At 40.6% G+C, this 20071-nt stretch overlaps 1 protein-coding gene across 5 annotated transcripts in view; it reads right to left on the minus strand.

The window, feature by feature from the left end:
• ARMH3 (armadillo like helical domain containing 3) overlaps nt 1-20071 on the minus strand; it is a 187836-nt gene that overhangs the window by 39301 nt on the left and 128464 nt on the right. Inside the window, exon 25 of one of the 5 annotated variants that reach the window (XM_034663164.1) lies at nt 12795-12805. The exons of the other annotated variants lie outside the window; for them this stretch is intronic. The gene's annotated coding sequence lies outside the window, so the exon portion shown is untranslated. Of the gene's footprint in view, nt 1-12794; nt 12806-20071 lie in introns of those variants that run through there. 5 annotated transcript variants of the gene reach the window in all.

The raw sequence follows: 20071 nt of genomic DNA on the forward strand, positions 1-20071 counted from the left end.
AAGAGTAAGCCTAAGTTTTTGTTTGTCTGGGATTGGGGGGGGGGTAGGGAAGGAATGGGGGAGTGTGTTATACTCTGTTACTGGGTCTCCTAATGCCAGTGAATTAGGAAGTCCCAAAAGGGAAAGGCAAAAGAAACAGACAACGTGGGGCGCCTGGGTGGCACAGCAGTTAAGCGTCTGCCTTCGGCTCAGGGCGTGATCCCGGCGTTACGGGATCGAGCCCCACATCAGGCTCCTCCGCTATGAGCCTGCTTCTTCCTCTCCCACTCCCCCTGCTTCCCTGCTTGTGTTCCCTCTCTCGCTGGCTGTCTCTATCTCTGTCCAATAAATAAATAAAATCTTTAAAAAAAAAAAAGAAAAGAAACAGACAACGTCACAGTAAAGAGAAACTGCTAAAGCCAGCCATGGAGAGAGAGCTCTGTACCCAAAGCACCTTTAAGGCAAGAATCTGGGCCACTCTCTAATGCAACTGCCAACTTCTGATTGCCAAAGACAGGGGTCACTTATACAAACTGAAGCAAAATGAAGTGGACAGATGGAACAGCAAGGCTGAGCCACAAACTGGCTAGGGATTTCTTGGTCCATTTTTAACTTATTCTCTCTGACTCATGACTCTGCAGAGCAGCTTTCTTTTCCCCAGTGCTGGGTAGATGATGGCTGAGACACACAGTTAATGCCCAACTTACCCAAGAAATATAGGAGAATGTTACCTTAACAATGTAGACAATGTACATTAATAGAAAATGTAGATTCTTCCTCATCTCCAGAGGGAACCTAAAGCAAATTCTCCAAAAATGCAAATTTTCACAGTCCCAGCTATCTACCACAGACAAAAGCATCTAAGGGTCTTTTATGAAACAATAAATAAATAATAGCTTCACCCAGAAGCCCAGAACATGGTGATTGTTTCCTTACTGAGCTATTTGAAGGAAGCAGTCTATCTCTAAAAGCTGCTATGTAAATCCTTCAGGCAGAAAGGAACAAAACAGGCAAAGGCTGTTTATAGGAAAAGTTTCTGTAGCTCTTATTCCAAGGAAGTAAGAAACATAACTGGTGTACTCAAGATGGTACACACTGGGAATACTCTTAAAAGTTTCACTCTAAAATTAAAGAGTCTGATTATGGGTACATATCTGAAGCCTGATAAAAATAAATCTGGATCTCAAGCCCCAATCTCATAAGAACTGCAGTCCTGTATTTTCAAATACTTGCTAAACATGTACACCTGGACATCATGCTTTTACTTATATGATTTTCGTCACATACAATGCTATTTTCTTTACTCCTATAAAGCATAGTCTTACTTTTCCCTTAAAGGCCCAGTTAAAATATCTCAGCTTCCCTGAACAACATGGTACATATAATATAAAAAGCAAGGCTTTAGGGACAGTAGACCCAAGTTAAAATCCTGGTTCTTTCACTTCTAGATTGTATGACCTTGCACAAGAGACCATGCTCTCTAGAATCAGTTTCTTCATCTTACTGGATTTCCTTTGCAAAACTTACCTCCGTGTTTTCCATCTAACTTGACCAAAAAAGGAACTTTTTTTTTTTTTTTAATATAAGCAGCTTCCCCTTTCCTAGACCTAAAAAAGCAGTCCAGATATAATATACTACAGAGTTTATTCTCAGATCGGGGATTAAAGACAAGAAAATCATATTTATAATTGTTTCTACCCAGGAAATCTTCAAACATACAGGTAAAAGGCTGGCTTCTGAGAAGGGGTAAAGGTAGGACGGAGTGGTATGTGGCAGCAGATAAAATGGTTCATCTGAGGTTGAGTTATTTAAAAGTTTATTTATTTTAAAGTAATCTCTACACCCAAAGTGGGGCTCAAACTCATGACCCCAAGATCAAGCATCACACACACTTCCAACTGTGCCAGCCAGGCACCCCAAGTTATTTAATTTTAAACTATCCTTTCTTTTCACCTTCAGAATTGCCTCACATACTCCCATTTCATGCAGTAATAAGATTCCTTCTTCATGGAGTCAATGAATCTTTAGCCCATCCAATTCAACAACAACAACAACAAAAAAAAAACAATTTCCCTTGATGCCTGTTAACAGCAGTGCATTACAAGCCTCAGAGACTCTGCTGATTAACATTAAGCAAAATAAAACCTCAAATAAGAATACCTTCTAACCTTTCCACTTTGAAACTATCTAGTCAAAACTTCAGCAACTGACCTGTTAGGGTTGTTCCCCAATCCCCTACATGCTAGGCTTTAACCCTTTCATGCCAATTATCCCCTTTTTTATACTGCTGTTCCTGTGGCCACTCTTTTTTGGGACCAGAGACACAAATGTGGGTTCATTTCAACCTTACTAGAGAAGGCATTATGGCAACCATCAGGAAGTTTGAGCTACTGGCCATTGCATCTAGTTGCTTGATTTACCCAAAGATCCAACTATGTAAATTGGCCTACTTTATTACTAAAGAGAACTTGATTTATCTGTGTACACAAATTTATTAGTTGAAGGGAGTGGAACAGAAAAGGAAGGTGCATTATTGACTACACTGTAGTAATATTCATAGTTCAACCTAAGGAATGATATGAGTTCAGCATCTCTCTTGATTTCTAGGTGAGAAACACATGTGCCATACCAGATAACTCATTCACCTACTGGACTACGTTTTCATCCAGCCTCGGCACTGAACAAACGAAGGTTCACAATTCATTAACTGGGGAAACAAGAAAGAGTTTTAATGTGTATGAAATGTACATGCACATGGCCTGAGGGGAAGTTCCCTCATTTTCTGAAGCTGTGTGCATGACTACACATTTTGGCAGTTTGGGTTTTCTACCTTGATGCATGACTTTGCCCAATGTAGGTTTCCGCCTCATCACCTCCTGGAAATTAAGCAATTGGTTATAGCTACTTTGCTTGAAAAATGAGCTAATTTCTAGTTACCGTGGCCCCAAACCACAGATTTAGGCCAAGTAAGATGCCAAGGGCTTTACACTTAGGCTAAATTATCTCCTCCAGCTCTGGTGTAAGAGAGGAATGGAATTCCTTCCTGCTTTAGATACCAGCCTGACATTTTTCCGCTGTTTCTATAATCACAATGAATGTAAATGGAGAAGAACGAACCACAGGAGTTGAAAGAACCACATAAGTAAAATGGACCATCTACATTTCCATAAAAGACATCACTTAATCCATTACCCTTAGGACTGTCTACTGTTTATTAAACCTTTCTCTTGATAAATGAACAGAGGCTCCAAAACTTTCCCAGGGACAAAACACCTACAAGATTAGCCAATCTCTGCTTAGATCCCATTGCTTTGTGCTTCAGATTCCCTTATACCACCTCTAGCTCTGCTGGCAGAATTTCTGGGGATACAGAATGCAAACCCTTGACAGCCTTTACAATTACTTTAGCCCTGGATTTCCTATCTCCAAAGGTAAGGCCCCTCTACACTCTCAGAAACATCTAGTAAATGTAGAAGAACAAAACAGGTCACGTGAACACGTCTGTAAGATTTTCTGTCTCACTTCAGGACATAAGAAAATCCTAATACATACCTGGGAGGGCTTCTGAGGCAGTGGGAATCAGCTCAAAACCCCAAGAAGTGACATAATTCTAATTAATGGTGAACTAATTTTAATTAACGGTGAAAGTTCCAATCCCTTGAATGTGACACAAGAACTTTTAAAAACCTGGCATGAGCCAAAATCCTGAAATATTTTAATTACACATCATTCCCTCTAGCCCAATTAATCGATTTATTATGAGATATTTAACTTTTTTTTAAGATTTTATTTTTAAGTAATCTCTCACCCAATGTGGGGCTTGAACTCACGACTCAAGATCAAGAGTCGCATGCTCCACTGAACTCAGCCAGCCAGGCATCCCAGTAAGAAATTTAACTTTTAAGCACAGGGAAGGAGGGAGCAGGAGGACAAAAAAACTAGCAACTGACTAACTTAGGCTTCTTTTCCTATCACGTCAAAAACAAGAGTTTCCTCTGTTGTTTTAGTGGATCACATGCCATTAGGCTGAAGGGAGAGGGAAATATTCTGGGGATCCCATAACTAGTTAGAGAAAAAGAGGTACATGGATCCCTAACTAAGTTAGGAGACCTGTGTGTATACCTCAGTAGTGGGGAAGGAGGAATGGGGAATCTCATGTGGACAAAAGAGAAAGAAGGCTGTCAAGATTTCTGAGTGGTCCGGTGTGGGCCATATGGACACCAGACTAGTAAGGAGTGGTCCTGATGTTCACACACAGGAGAGAGGGAATGGTCGCCATATGGATCACATACCGGTTTTCAACTACTCCAAGTAAAGAATGAAATTAAAAGACATGGAAAGAGGTTTATGTTCAATCCCAGGGGGACCTTTTAGAACTCCTCAGGAAAGGCAATCAGCGAGTCTGCCAAAGTAATTAAGCAAGTGAACATTTACCATAAAGCCCACATCAGTTAAGTGAACAGAGATGAATCTTATTACTGTGCACTGTCAGCTCTGAGCCTGCAGGTGCTAACCACTGAGACACGGTGTTACTCAGCCCTGTCTGTTCACCTGCCCACTGTGACGGAGAGCTTCGCCCTTCTTGTCAACTCTGAAAAAGCAGGCTGCTTTCACCGGCTTTGGCAGTGACTTATGTTGCCTTCAGAGAGGCCCTAGCACAAGTGGGTTTCCTATAAGAAGCCTGGGTGTAAACAGTGGGGGCAGGTGGTGGGACTGGCTTGAGAAAGGAGCCCTGAGAGCAAGAGAGGACAGGTGTGGGAGAAAGCAGGGGAGCTGGGTAGTAGTCTGGTTAGTAAGGTAAGGAGAATGAGATAGTTTAGTAAGTTGAGAAGGAAAGAATAAACAAGCTGCTCAAAGTATTAAACCATTCTGCTTAAGTGAAGTTGATAGTATCTCCCTCACTGAAAAGGGAAAATGTTAAAAAATATCACTGCAAAATATGTTCTCCACAGGAAAAGGAATGCTACTGAGGAATATTGCTTTTGCAATATTAATGGCAGCATTAATATCAGCTTTATTCATGAGTTAATGCCAAAGGTGAAGAGCCAGATTTTCTCAACAACCTAATCAGTATTATTGAACAAAATCCACTGTTTGCTAGAGGAAATTAGTATTTATCAATTATCCTAAGATTTACAAATGGCACCTGGTGCACCTTTTGGCCCTATTTCTTTCTGCAAGTAAGTATGAGAGTCAAAGGGAAAGCCCCCAACAGACTAAAGGGCAGCCTCCCGTGTCAGAGACCCAGACAGCTTCTATAGGATAGAAACCACACAGGAGGAAGGCTCTAAGAGTACCTACGAGGACAAACTCAAAAATCATGTAACATTTTCAAAACTCACCAAAGGCCATAGGTCTATCACTCAGACGAATGATTAGAGTGGACAGCTAAGTAGGTAAGGCCCTCATGTTCAGAAGCCAATAAAAGAGAAGGTCTGAAAGACATTTCTGGGAGACAGGACCAGCCAACTGAAGAAATGAGATGGGATGGGCCAGGGCTGAAACCGATGGTCTCAAAGCACACACTCGAGCAGGCACTCCTAGGTCCCTCTCTCTCTAGGCCCAGAACAAGAGCACAAAGAGCTGTGGCAGGAAATGATTTGCAACCTTACTTTCTACCACAGCTCTCTGTTTGCAGCAGGGCCTGCAGCTTCCCTACATTCAAAGGCAGTGGGAAGTAGGAGAGGCAAGGGAGACTAGACGACTACTATACAGACCCAAGCAGCGCTGCCCAGGAGAGGACTTAATGGGAGGATGAGTTTGGGGCCTGATTCTCTGACAGCACCTCCAGTAATAGCTAGTAAAGCAGTGAGAGCCAGGGTGAACGCCAGCTTCAAACATTCATCATCATAGTGCAATGAGTTGACAGTCTTTGGGGGAGAGTCTATGAAATTCCAGAGTAAGAAAATGAAGCCCGCATGGAGGGTGAGGCGGTTGGCTCTGGCAGATTGTCTCTACAGGAGGCTGGGTATAATTGTTTTATGCTCACAAAGACGTTATTAGCTGTTTTCTCTCCAATATACCAGAAATAGTGGTAAGATTTTCCCCTCCTGAAAACGTGACACTACCAAAAGGAGAAATTTAGTTTGAAAGCAATTACAGAACTTTGTTTATCCTATGTGCACCATTTTAGAAAAATAACTTCTCTCTTTTCTCCTCCTCCCTTACTCATCAAATTGATAGCTTTCCCACAGAATGAAGGAACACTCTGTCCCCAGAAAAAAGGTCTATGGTATCTGAAGCTAAGGGTTAGCTGGCATAGCCTGTGACTCAGTAGTTCAGTTTGTATGACAAACATCTGAATATCTACTATGTGCAGGTACTATGCTAGGCAATGGGGGAGGTGAATGAAATTTGATCCCGGATAGCAAAGAATTTATAGATTAGTGAAAAGACAAATACCAGAGACAGATAATTTCATTATGATGTGCTAAGATCTAGACAGACAAAGAGTAGACAAAAGGTCTCATAGGAGCACTGAGGAGGGATATTTTGCTCAGCCTGGGGGCTTAGGAAAGGAAGCCTGAAGGAGATGGTATGTGAATGGAGTCTTGAAATGTTAATTTAATCAGGCAAGGAAAGGTGAGATGGTCCTGGTACGTATGCTTACAGGGATAGAGACTAATACCCAATTTTTACTAAATCAGACTACAGAAACTTTACTAGGTAACATAAATTAAGTTCATGCATTCAAAAAAAAAAGCCAATTTTCTCCCAGTAAACCAAAGAAAAAAGTTTCCCTTTCCAGGGTCTTGTTTTAAATCTTTTTCCAGCAGGATACCTTTGTGAAAGCCATGAGACCTTTGCCTGCTGGGGTCCTTTATGCTCAGTGCCAACTCCAAGATGCTCGTGGAGATGGACAATGGCAAGTTCTGTAGCTCCTCTCCGCTAAACTAAGTGTAAGCACAAAGCAGCTAAGTTGAAGGCAGGCCTTTCAGTCTCACATGGGAGTGAATGGATCTCAGCTGTGTGCGCCCACCCTCTCCAGTGTGTCAGTCTCCAGCTGGTGATGCAGCTGCTTCACTGAGAGCCACGCTGAAGCCTCTATTCTCTGATCTCCACCAAACCATACTGAAGAGATGAAATGGCTCTGCTTTGCAGCTGCCTGTTAATTATAACCATTTCCTTAGCTCTCTTTTGGCTTATAAGACAATAATATACATTTGGGAAGGTCCTCCGTAAGAAACACACGAGAGAACTTTTAACCTCATGAACAGCCTGAAAAGGCACCTTACTGCCAAGAGCAGTGAGGCATCCAAATGCCTAGAACAGCAGCATGTGAAACAGCACGAGAACACGCAGATTTCTTCAGCGGGGCCTCTAGCTTACATAAAGAACAGGAGCCCATCACTCAGCCAGTGAGAGGATTTTTTAAGGCATCCTGAAAATCATCTTTAAAATTCAGTGAATCTGCAACATAAAAATAGCATTAATTGCCTTGACTTGTTACTTAAAAAAAGGGAAGAAAAACAATGCATAATGCTATCAATAATTCATTTCAAAGTGGCTTTAGTTGTCTCAAAGCCCCATTTCATATAATTAAAACCTTCTGGCTGTCCTTTTGCTACCCTGGAGGAAACAAGAAGTCAGTAAATTCTACTGTGTTGGGATAAACAATTCAGCTCATCATTGGGAAAGGGGTCTGTCTCTCTGGTAACAATTCCAAGCATACTTCCCGGCTATACCAGTTTAGTTCGGGAGCTGCCAAGACTGTCTTTCCTGTTGTCTATTAAGATCTGAAACAGACTTTTATAACGGAGCTCCAAAGACACAACTGGAGAGCACAATCAGAGGGAGAGCCCTATAAAAGCACTTCCCAGGTATCTCAATATCCACTTCCCTAGTATAGGACCTTCAGGTCAGCTGATAATTCTGGGAAACAATGAGGCCTTGGAAGATGAAACCACTCATTCCAGACATCTATTTATTCGATCAACATTTATTGTACCATATTGCACTCTGCCAGGGACAGAGATTACAGAAGTAAAGGAAAGCCTGGTTTCTGCCTTAGGAGCTCACCATCTACTGATGGACATACATATTAACAGCCATCACAAAAAAAGAGGAATCTTACCATTTGCAACAACATGGATGGAAAAAGAGGGTATTGTGCTGAGCAAAATAAGTCAATCAGAGAAAGACAATTATATGACTTTACTCATATTTGGAATTTAATAAACAAGACAGAGGATCATAGGGGAATGGAAGGGAAGATAAAATAAGACGAAATCAGAGAGGGAGACAAGCCATAAGAGACTTTTTTTTTTAAAGATTTTATTTATTTATTTCCAGAGAGAGAGAGAGAGCAAGAGTACAAGCAGGGGGAGCAGCAGGTAGAGGGAGAAGCAGGCTCCCCGCTGAACAAGAAGCCCGATGTGGGACTCAATCTCAGCACACTGGGATCATGACCCGAGCCCAAGGCAGACGCTTAACCGACTGAGCCACCCAGGTATCCCAAGAGACTTTTAACTATGGGAAACAAACTGAGGGTTGCTGGAGGGGAGTGGGTGGGAGGATAGGATAACTGGGTGATGGGCATTGATGTGCAAGGGGGCACTTGATGTAATGAGCACTGGGTATTACATACAACTGATGAATCACTAAATTCTACCTCTGAAACTAATAATATATATGTTAATTAATTGAATTTAAACAAACAATAAAACAAAATGTAAGAAAAAGAAAATAAAAGCCATACTGCGGTGTGGTAAGTGCTCTAGGAGAAATGTACAAAGTCTTGTGGCAATGCTGGTGTGAATCATTCCACCTCAAAGAATCCAGGAAGCTTTCAAGGAAGATATCTGGGGTAGATTTTGAAGCATGAGCAGGATTTTGTTAGGTAAAAAGAAGAATGGGAAAACATCCTAGGTAAAAGCATGTGCGAGGGCACAGAGGTATGAAATTTGAGATTCTGCGGCTAAGTCTAATTTGGCCACATCTTAGGATAGATGGGACAGTGATAGTAAATAAGGTTATAAAGGTAGGCTAGGATCAAGGTGTCATATGAAGAAGTTTGGACATTATCCTATCAATGATGGGGAATCACACAAGATTTAAAATATGGTAATTTGGGGGCACCTGGGTGGCTCAGCAGGTTGTGTCTGCCTTCAGCTCCGGTCATGATCCTGGGGTGCTGGTATTGAGCCCCGTGTCAGGCTCCCTGCTCAGCAGGGCATCTGCTTCTGCTTCTCCCTCTGCCTGCCCCCTGTCACTCCCCCCAAATAAATAAAAATCTTTTTTAAAAAATAGTACTTAACAAGTGTTCCTATTTATATATCCTTGTGATCATTTAGGAAAGTTCCTCAAGGAAATATATCTAGGAATGAAATTACTGTGTCATAAGGTTTGGGTAACTTGGACTTTACTAGATATTGCCAAACTGCCCTCAAGTGATGGTACCAACATACTCCCAAGAACAGTGTAAAAACCTGTACTTCCAAAATTCAACTCTAGTGACCGAATATGCTGAATAGTGGCCACTATAGGAAGATTAGAAGCAGAATAGTTAGGAGGCTCTTATGAGACATTATGAGGCCTTGAACTAAAATGGTGGTTGTATAAACGGAGAAGAATTTACTTGAAAATTTTAGGAGGTAAAGATGAAAGAACCTACTGACTGATTGGGTGAAGGAGAGAGAAGACTCTAAAGCAACCTTAAGATTTTTACTGTAGGCAACTGAACAGATGATGATATCGCAAACTGAGATGACAAACGCAGGAGATGGTTCTTAAATTGTGGGGGTTAAGGCAATGAGGCGTATTCTTTGGAACGTCAAGTTTGAAGTACTTGTGAAACTTCTAGGTAGGGTATGGAGTTCAAGAGGCAAGACCATGCTGGTAGTAAAAACTATGAAGCTTGTTTATCCTGGGAGATACAAAGAATAGATGGGTAGGCTCAAAACAGTTAAGAAAAGAATAAAGAAAACAGCACTTTCTTTTTTCTTTTTTTTTTTTTTAAGATTTTATTTTTGAGTAATCTCTACCCAGCACTTTCTACTAGTTAACAATGGTTTCTCTATTGCAGGAGGGGGGAAAAAGTCAGTTATGTGCCCTAAGAAACAAGGTGAGTACCCTCCCCTTAAATTAATTCTGTATCTGACTTGCTACCTGTCTAGACTAAAACCTTCAGCCTAAGGTGGAAGAAGCAGGGATGAAAGAAGACAGCTTCATAACACTAGACCTCAAAGAGCTACCAAGCTGTGCTTTAAATGTTATTACCAAAGGGGAGTCAACCTGACATCCTGTTTGACAAAGGAAAAAAACCCTTAGCTCCTTTGAGTGTATCCTACTCAGATACACTTGAGAATTTCTATATTTTGCTATGTTTTGAACTCCTTGCTCTTCCAGATCTATGGAAAAGTGCTTTTTAAACAAGAAGGAAGTATTTACTGAGAAGTTATGATGAATACTTCTCCATTCTCTCCCTAATTTCAACAAACTGTGAATAGACGCCCAGAAAATGGGATAATAGTTGTGAATCAGCAGTTTCATCCATAGGATACAGGAACACTTGGCAATCTACTACACCACCAGTGTCAGGCCTGTTTTTTAGCAATAAATGATCTTGGAAAATGCAGGGTTAAAAACCTGGAGTTATATTCTAATAAAACAATGAGGTGGTCTTGTTTTTTAAAGATTTATTTATTTATTTGAGAGAGAGATAAAGAGTACATGCACGGGTGAAGGGGCAGAGGGAGAGGGAGGAGGAGAAAGAATCTCTTTTTTTATAAAGATTTTATTTATTTATTTGTGTGAGAGAGAGCACACACACACAAGCAGGGGGAGTGGCAGGCAGAGGGAAAAGCAGGCTCACCACTGAGCAGGGAGCCTGTCGTGGGACTCTATCCCAGGTCCCTGGGATCATGACCTGAGCTGAAAGCAGCCGCTTAACTGATTGAGCCACCCAGGGGTCCAGGCAGAAAGAATCTGAAGCAGACTCCCCACTGTGCACGGAGCCTGACGCAGGGCTCTATCCCACAACCCCAAGATCATGACCTGAACCAAAATCAAGAGTTGGACATCCCACAGACGAGCCACCCAGATGCCCCCTGTTGGTCTATTTTTAGAAAGAAAGTAGAGATACAGAGCACCTACAGAGAAACTAAGTTAAAATGCCCCATTTCAAACCGTAAGGTGAGTAAGGAGTCAACTGTCCCTACCCTCTGCCCTACAGTGTGAGGATGAGTGTTAGTCAACCCATCATGTGTAGAGCTGTTCTAGGAGATACATATGTGACTATTTAGCACTTGAAACGTGGTTAGTGCAACTGAGGAACTGAATTATTTTAATTAATGTAAATTAAAAAAAACTAAAGTAACGTAAAACATTATTCCATTAAATACAGCTTTGTTTAGGAAGGACTACATTTCCTTTAATCACTGAATTGTATACAATATTATTACTGTTATTACAGTGCATGTCAGGCTGTGTGCTGTTTTTAGTACTACGAATAAAACACATTACCAATCTAGTTGATGTTAATGGATTGATTCAGTTCAAATGACTTACTTTGTGTGAACTTAATAGTGTAATGTATTTGTTCAATATTTTATGCAGATAGCAGGGTTTCTTAACCTTAGCACTACTGATATTTGGGGCTGGATAATTTGTTGTGGGCGGTTGTCCTGAGCACTGTAGTCTTTAGCAACATCCCTGGTCTCTACCTACTAGATGCTAGGAGCACTCCCCCCACCTCCCCAAGCTGTGAATACTGAAACATGACAAATATCCCCTGGAAGGCAACATCATATCAGTTGAGAACCACTGAGTTACGATGATACCATAAAATCAGAATTGGTAATTAGAGTAAAATATTTATTTTTTTAATTGTAATTAAATTATGTTTTTAGTTTTTAAAAGTAAATAGGAACAGGCTTTTTTTTTTTTTTAAAGATTTTATTTATTAATTATTTGAGAAAGCAAAAGAGAGATCATGAGCAGCGTGAGGGGCAGAGGGAGAAGCAGGCTCCCCGCTGAGCAGGGAGCCCGAAGCAGCTCAGCTGGATCCCAGGACCCTGGGATCATGACCTGAGCTGAAGGCACACTTAACGGACTGAGCCACCCAGGTGCCCCAGAAACAGTTTTTTAAGTTTAAAATGAGGACATACTATTGACCCAGAATTGAGTGCAGATGCAGATGATAGTACTATGTTGAAACAGTTAAAAAAACAAAAAACAAAACAGAGACTGGAAGAAGGTGTATGCCAGTTTCATGATGAATGGCAACTGCAATTTGCTTCAGCAAGGCAAATGAAAAACATGTTTGTTCTGTAATACACTTTTCAATATAATAAAGGAAACACTATTAAGAAATGTCAGCAAATATATGTAAAGTGAGTAAGAAATTTCTTTCTTTTTTTTAAAGATTTATTTGAGAGGAAGAGAAAGTGCGAGGGTGCACGTGCGTGAGCATGTGAGTGGGGAGAGAGCCAGAGGGAGAGAATCTTCAACTGGACCCCCAGCTGAGTGTGGAGGCCGTCTTGGGGCTGGGATCTCATGACGCATGAGATCAGAACCTGAGCTGAAACCAAGAGTCTGTGGCTTAACCAACTGAGCCATCCAGGCACCCCAGAAATTTCTTAACATTAAAACATTAAAAATGAATCAATAGGGGCACCTGGCTGGCTCAGTGCGTAGAGCATGCGACTTGATCTCATGGCTGTAGGTTTGAGCCCCATCTTGGGTGGAAAGAATATTTAAAAATAAAATCTTAGGGGTACCTGGATGGCTCAGTTGGTTAAGTGTTCAACTCTTGATCTCAGCCCAGGTCTTGATCTCAGGGTCATGAGTTCAAGCCCTGCATTGGGCTCCATGCTGGGTGTGGAGCCTACTTAAAAAAACAAAATATAATCTTAAAAAATAAATAAATAAAATAAAAATAAGTCAGCAAAATAGACTGTGTGAAATCAGAATTAAATGTCCAACAGAAAACTTTAATAACTTGTGTTTTAGATTTTTTTTTTCTTTTTTGTCAGAGAGCAAACAGGGGATGCTGCAGACAGAGGGAGAAGCAGGCTCCCCACAAAGCCAGGAGCCCAATGCGGGACTCAATCCCAGGATTCCGGGATCATGACCTGAGCCAAAGGCAGATGATTAACCAACTGAGCCACCCAGGCGTCCCAAAAAGTTTTAATAATTTTTAGTATGATCTGAGCTTGTATCTTTGGTCACTATACCGTTTTTTAGATGGAGATATGGTAAAAGAAATTACTTCAGCTACAGACATGCTATCAGATAATTATGAGGAAAAGACTAAAAAACCACTTTATAAAAAGTGAAAGATCTTCAATTAAACCACCAAACAATTTGTCTGCAGAATATAAGACATTTCTAATGATATCAAGGGTCAGCTGATTCAAAACGTTTTAAATTACAAGTACTATAAAAAAATTACAAGTACTTTTCTTTAGATTTGGATGATACTGCTCAATTAATACATCAATACTTTGGGTACACTTTGTCTCAAAAAACTTCCAAATACACAAAGAAATTTAGTCAATTTGAAGCCTAAAAACCTGAACTCATGGCACAGATCTTTTTTTTTTTTGAGAGAGAGAAAGAGAGAGAGAGGAAGGGAGTGGGGAGGGAGTGAGAAAATATTAAGCAGGCTCCACACCCAGGGCAGAGCCCAACACTGGGGCTGATCTCCCAACCCTGAGATCATGACCTGAGCCAAAATCAAGATTTGAACGCTGAGCCACACAGGCACCCTGGCATAAATATTTTTTAATCTTCTACATCTGTCAATGAAGTATTTGATTAAATTTTTTAAAAGTCTCTAAGTGATCTCTACACCCAATATGAGGCTCAAGCCTACACCCCAAGATCAAGAGTTGCATGCTCCACTGACTGAACCAGCCCAGGCACCCCAAATTTGACTAGATTAAAAAAATTCCGGGGCGCCTGGGTGGCACAGCGGTTGAGTGTCTGCCTTCGGCTCAGGGCGTGATCCCGGCGTTATGGGATCGAGTCCCACATCAGGCTCCTCCGCTATGAGCGTGCTTCTTCCTCTCACTCCCCCTGCTTGTGTTCCCTCTCTCGCTGGCTGTCTCTATCTCTTTCAAATAAATAAATAAAATCTTTAAAAAAAAAAATTCCATCACATGCATGGTAGGTCAAAAGTCCAGCACTTACTGTCATTTTATTTTATTTTTTAAAAGATTTTATTTATTTATTTGAGAGAGAGAGAGAGAGCACAAATGCCATAAGGGTCAGAGAAACAAGCAGACTCCCCACTGAGCAGAGAACCCAATGAGGGGCTGGATCCCAGGACCCTGAGATCACTACCTAAGCCAAAGTCAGATGCTTAACCAACTGAGCCACCCAGGCACCCCTGTCATTCTAAAACAAAACTGAACTTTCCCCTCTGCTCATTCTACTGCATGGTACAAATTAAAATTATTTGTGCACAGTTTTCTGAAGCAAATTCTATAAATGTCATGGATACTGCTGCTAAAATCATTTAGTATATACCTGCAAAAGCTATGAACATTGCCATTTTATGAAGCAGCTGAGAGAATTTAATGACAATGAATGTAATCATTATGAATTTTCGCTGATGCTCATTGGTTCAGGTGAAGATTTACAAAAAAAGATTTATTATACTGTTATTTCAACTCAAGATCTTTTTGAAACAAAGGAATGCTTGCCAAGTATTCAATAATTAAAAACTTTTTTTAAATTAATGAGTTAAATTTGAAGCTCTAAGAAAAGAAAAAGCTTATTTTGTGACCTACCTGGCCAGGTACTTATGTTAAAATAGAAACTTCTCATAAGGGGCACCAGTCGGTTAAGCACCTGACTTTGCTTCAGGTCATAATCTCAGGGTCCTGGGATCAGCCCTGCATCAGGCTCCCTGCTCAGGGAGGAGTCTGCTTCTCCCTCTCTCTCTGCCCTTCCCCCTGCTTGTGCCCTCTAAGATTTTATTTATTCATTCAACAGAGAGAGAGACAGCCAGCGAGAGAGGGAACACAAGCAGGGGGAGTGGGAGAGGAAGAAGCAGGCTCCCAGCAGAGGAGCCCGATGTGCGGCTCGATCCCATAATGCCAGGATCACGCCCTGAGCCGAAGGCAGACGCCCAATGACTGAGCCACCCAGGTGCCCCTCAAATAAATAAAATCTTGAAGAAAAAAATAAAAAGAAACTTTTCATAAGATCAATAACACGTTTTTTAAAAGATTTTATTTATTTGAGAGAGTGCGTGTGCACAAGCGGGGGAAGGGGCAGAGGGAGAGGGAGAAGCAGACTCACTACTGAGCAGAGAGCCAGACACAGGGCTTGATTCCGGGACCCTGGGATCATGACCTGAGCCAAAGTCAGACGCTTAACTGACTGAGCCACCCAGGTGCCCCAACACATTTTTCTAATGTGAATCAATATGGAGAAGACTAATTGTAATTGACAGCACTAACAGCAAAAACTACAAGAAAATTTTAGAAAATGCTTTGTTGAGGGGCGCCTGGGTGGCACAGCGGTTGGGCATCTGCCTTCGGCTCAGGGCGTGATCCCAGGGTTCTGGGATCGAGCCCCACATCAGGCTCCTCCGCTAGGAGCCTGCTTCTTCCTCTCCCACTCCCCCTGCTTGTGTTCCCTCTCTCGCTGGCTGTCTCTATCTCTGTCAAATAAATAAATAAAATCTTAAAAAAAAAATCTATTATAGAAAATGCTTTGTTGATATTGATAAACCTAGAACTGCCATTACTATTTATGCCATATCTCTTTGAATTTGGTGTTAAGAAATTTCCTTAATCTGGACAAATGTAGCTTTGAAGTCAAATTCTAAAAAAAAGATGACTCAGTTTTATCAATGTGGATGCAAATGTTAAAGGGAAACGATTTTTAGGTATGCAGTTCAGTTATTGGAAAACTTTTAGGTATAGTGGGAGCACAGCTATCGTGGTCACATTCTATCTCAGGTATAATTTGGGTATATGACTCTACTTTTGCAACTGTAAATTCTATGAAATCTAAATATAGATTAAATATTTCCAATGAAAATACATCATCTGCATTGAAATGTGCTGTAAGTGTAAAATATCCACCTGACTTCAAAAACTTAATATATATAAAACATACTAAGAATATAAACTATCTCAGTAACAATTTTTATATTATTTGTTGTAAAGATAATTTGGGGGTACAATGAGTAAATAACATATTAAAATTAATTTCACCTGTTGGAAAATAAAGTTACATGCAGCTTATAATATAGTTATATTGGACCATGCTGTTTAGACCTTGCTGCAAATGTTTCCTGCTACTGCTCCATTTGCTTTTCCTGTGGTCTATACTTCAACATAAAAAATCATTACAGTGATGGGGACCTGGTAAGTTAAAAACACTAAAGGTTGAAATTCTCTTCAAAATGTCTAGTCTTTAGTGAATAAATAAATGCTGTATTTGACGGATTGCTGTTGACACTAGCAGGAAGAATTACAACTGAATTTCATCTCTGGAATTTACTACCAAAGGGAAAACAACCTCACTAAACTCACTCATTCTAGCAGCTTTTTGTAAAGTCCATCAGGTTTTCTACTTGGACGATCATGTTGTCTGAGAGTAAAGACACTTTATGTCTCCCTTTTCAATCTAGATACCTTATGTTTCTTTTTTTTTTTTTTTTGCCTAACTGCACTGTCTAGAATCTCCAGCACAATGTTGAATAAAGGTGGTGAGAGCAGACATCCCCACTTTGTTCCTAATCTTAGGGAAAAAGCATTCAGTCTCTCATCATTTAGTATGACAGCTGTAAGTTTTTCATAGATGTCCTTTATCAGTTTAAGGAAGTTCTCTTCTATTCCTAGTATGTTGAGGATTTTTATCAGGGTTAGATCTCAGATTTTGCATTTCTCAAATGACTACAAACAAACAAAAACCCCCAAACAAAACATACTTCTGTATGTACATATTACCTCTGGAAGGATACTCAAGAGGTGGGCAAGGGGATTTCCTTGCTCTAGAAGGCCCTTGCTTCAAAGTTCAAACAGAAGGAAGAACATCCATCTTGACTAAACAAAGTCAAAGGCCCCTACACTCCAGTGGGTAAATGTTCTCAATACTCCTGTTTGGTTTAGTGCTTAATGTGAACTCTTCCTTCCTGGAGTGACTTTCATGACTGCACAGGAGGGAGGGAACACTTCAGAAACTGTTTGGAAGCAAATAATGATGGTAAGCAGTAGTCTGTCATCTCTTGGAGCTTTTCAAAGGAGCTACAGTAGGAGCACAGCTACCCTGGTCACATTCTATTTCAGGTACAACCTGATTGTACCTGGGCCTTCAGATGTCCTTCCAAAGTCTTAATTGCAATGGCATTTTACCCTATGAAGTCTTGCCATGGGGTACTATCTACATAATGCAGGTCAGGAGCTAAGGGCACAGAGTTGGTAGAGAGGAAATACATAATAAGTAATTACTGACTAATTAAGAGTTAGCCAAGATAGACCTGCATTTCCCACCTGGATGAACTGCTATATGTCTACTATTGTACAGTCAGTAAATTACCCCGAAATCCTTTTTGGACAGAAGGGGCATAAAAATGCAGTAATAGGACATCATACTGTTAATGTAAGACTTTATTTCACAGTGTTTCATTATCACCTATTTATCCAGTCAAAAATTTTATATGTCGTCTTATAATTTCCTTCCCTACCAGTTTTCCTTTTACACCAGGTTAATTACAGTGTTCTAATTGCTATTTGCTACACGCTGCAAGTACTGGTGAACATGCTAAGTCAGAATAAGAAAACAATAAACTACTTGATATAGATGGTTTCTGATTAAATTAGTTTAACCCTAAGCAAAATGATTATAGAGTTCTGCTCCAATAGCAGACTTCACCTAGTGTATCTACATTATTTATCACACTAGGAGGAGGAGAAAGGACAGATTTTTTTAAGAGAGAGATACAAATCAATATAAAGTCTTAACAGATGGGGTCTTTTAACAGAAGGGGCACAGTAGCCCCTTCAGGTCCAGCTGAAAATCATTCAGCTGAAAACAATGAAAGACCCAGAGACATTTGCTTGGCAAGTCACTCAGGGAATCAGCATTTTGCTAAATGTAATCTGCTCGATCTGGGCCAGAATGATGGCCACACATCTGGCTCAGGGGTACTCAGCAGTTAGCACATTAAGCTGCAGCCACAGAGCTGTACTGAGTATTACTGCAGAAAGTAGTGCAATACTACTATCACCGTATACCTTCTTCTACCACTGTGTAATTTCCCCCACTGGTCTATTTTTAGGGATACTGAATAGATATTGAATAGTTTGGCATTCAGGGAGGTGCTCCAAGTTGGACATGAGAAGCAAGCACTATACACACAGTTCAGATCATTGGAGACATGGGGGAAAGGGAGGATAAAGTCACAACAGCTAGCAGCAATGATTTAGCACTTGTGGTTCACCTATCCCTAGGTCCCTGACATTGCACAAACCTGCTTTATAAAACCCGGAGCATGGGGCACCTGGGTGGCTCGGTTACGAAGTGTCTACCTTCAGCTTGGTCATGATCCCAGGGTCCTGGGATCAAGCCCCACATGAGGCTCCCTGCTCAGTGGGAAGCCTGTTTCTCCCTCTCCCACTCCCCCTGCTTGTGTTCCCTCTCTGTCAAATAAATAAATAAAATCTTTAAAAAAACAAAACAAAATAAAACAGAGCATGACAAAGCTTTTTGTTCCAGTCCAAAAGCAGAGAGGTGTGGAAGTTGTCTCTGAGGTTAGTTCTGGGACAGAAACATCTCTGGGCACTATTTGGGTCTTATAACAATTCAACAGTGGGAGGGCCCAGACAGAACAAGTAAATAAAAACTAAAACTAAATCCGCACAACCTCAAGCAACTGGATTCAACCCATAAATTGGGGAAATGATCCTCTTATCTATGTCTGATGGTTATCAACAGGGTCTAAGAGCTCCTTCCCTATGATTTCTTTTCAAAACAACCCTCTTATCAAGATACATGTTTATATAATGCTAACACCTAAGGAAAACCACCACAACCCACCCTCCCTCTGCTTCCACTCAAAAATAAATAAAAATCCTTGGAATTTGGAAGCACCATGAAGAAAATCCAAGCCCTCCAATTCTCGCTCCTGTTACTCAAATTATTTTCAAAAAGTTGCCACATATAAAGTACAGTACTGATGGTCAAAAGTTGAATTTCCTAGTCTTCCTTGTGAAGACATTTTTTCCCTTATTTTTAAACTAAGGTATAATTTGCATTTAGTAAAATTTACCCTTTTTATCGTATAATCTACAAGTTTTGAAAAATGCATACAGTCACGTAATCAACACTGCAATCAAGATACAGAACAGTTCCATTACCCGAAAAGTTCCTCTATGCCCCTCCTCCCAACCCCTGCTGATCTGATCTGAATTCTGTCCCTACAATTTTGCCATTTCCAGAGTCATATATATGGAATCATACACTATGTAGGCTTTTTTTTAAAAGATTTTATTTTTAAGTAATCTCTACACCCAACGTGGGGCTCAAATTCACAACACCGAGATCAAGAGTCCCATGCTCCACCAACTGACCCAGCTGGCACCCCGCTATGTAGCCTTGAGTCAAGTTTTTTTCATACTGCACAATACAACTGAACCCATACATGTTGTTGCACGCATCAGTAGTTCTTTCCTTTTTATTGCCAAGTAGTACTTCACTATACGGGTGGACAACTCTTTGTTTACTCAGTCCTTGGTGGAGAGTCATTTGGGTTGCTTCCAGTTTTCAGAGAATGTATGGATAAAGCCATTGTAAACATTTGTTCGATCTAAGTTTTCATTTCACTTGGGTAAGTATCTAGGAGTGGACTGCTGGAAGATCCACTTTTGAAAATATCTGCGCCTGGTTCTAGGCACACTGTTTCTGTAAAGCAGATAATGCATTTTCCCAACAAAATAGCTGTGATGCTATTTCTCTGATGCTTCTGTTCTTAGTCCATCTGTATCATTTCTCTGCCCTCCTAGGTACAGGAAACATCTCCAAATCAGTATTACTTACAAATCTCATTAACAGTTTGTTGTTGTTGTTGTTGTTGTTGTTGTTGTTTAACTTTCAGCCCTAAATCATTAATAAAAATTTTAAATATACCTGA

The sequence above is a fragment of the Ailuropoda melanoleuca genome, chromosome 6 (assembly GCF_002007445.2).
Source record: "Ailuropoda melanoleuca isolate Jingjing chromosome 6, ASM200744v2, whole genome shotgun sequence".
NCBI lineage: Eukaryota > Metazoa > Chordata > Mammalia > Carnivora > Ursidae > Ailuropoda > Ailuropoda melanoleuca.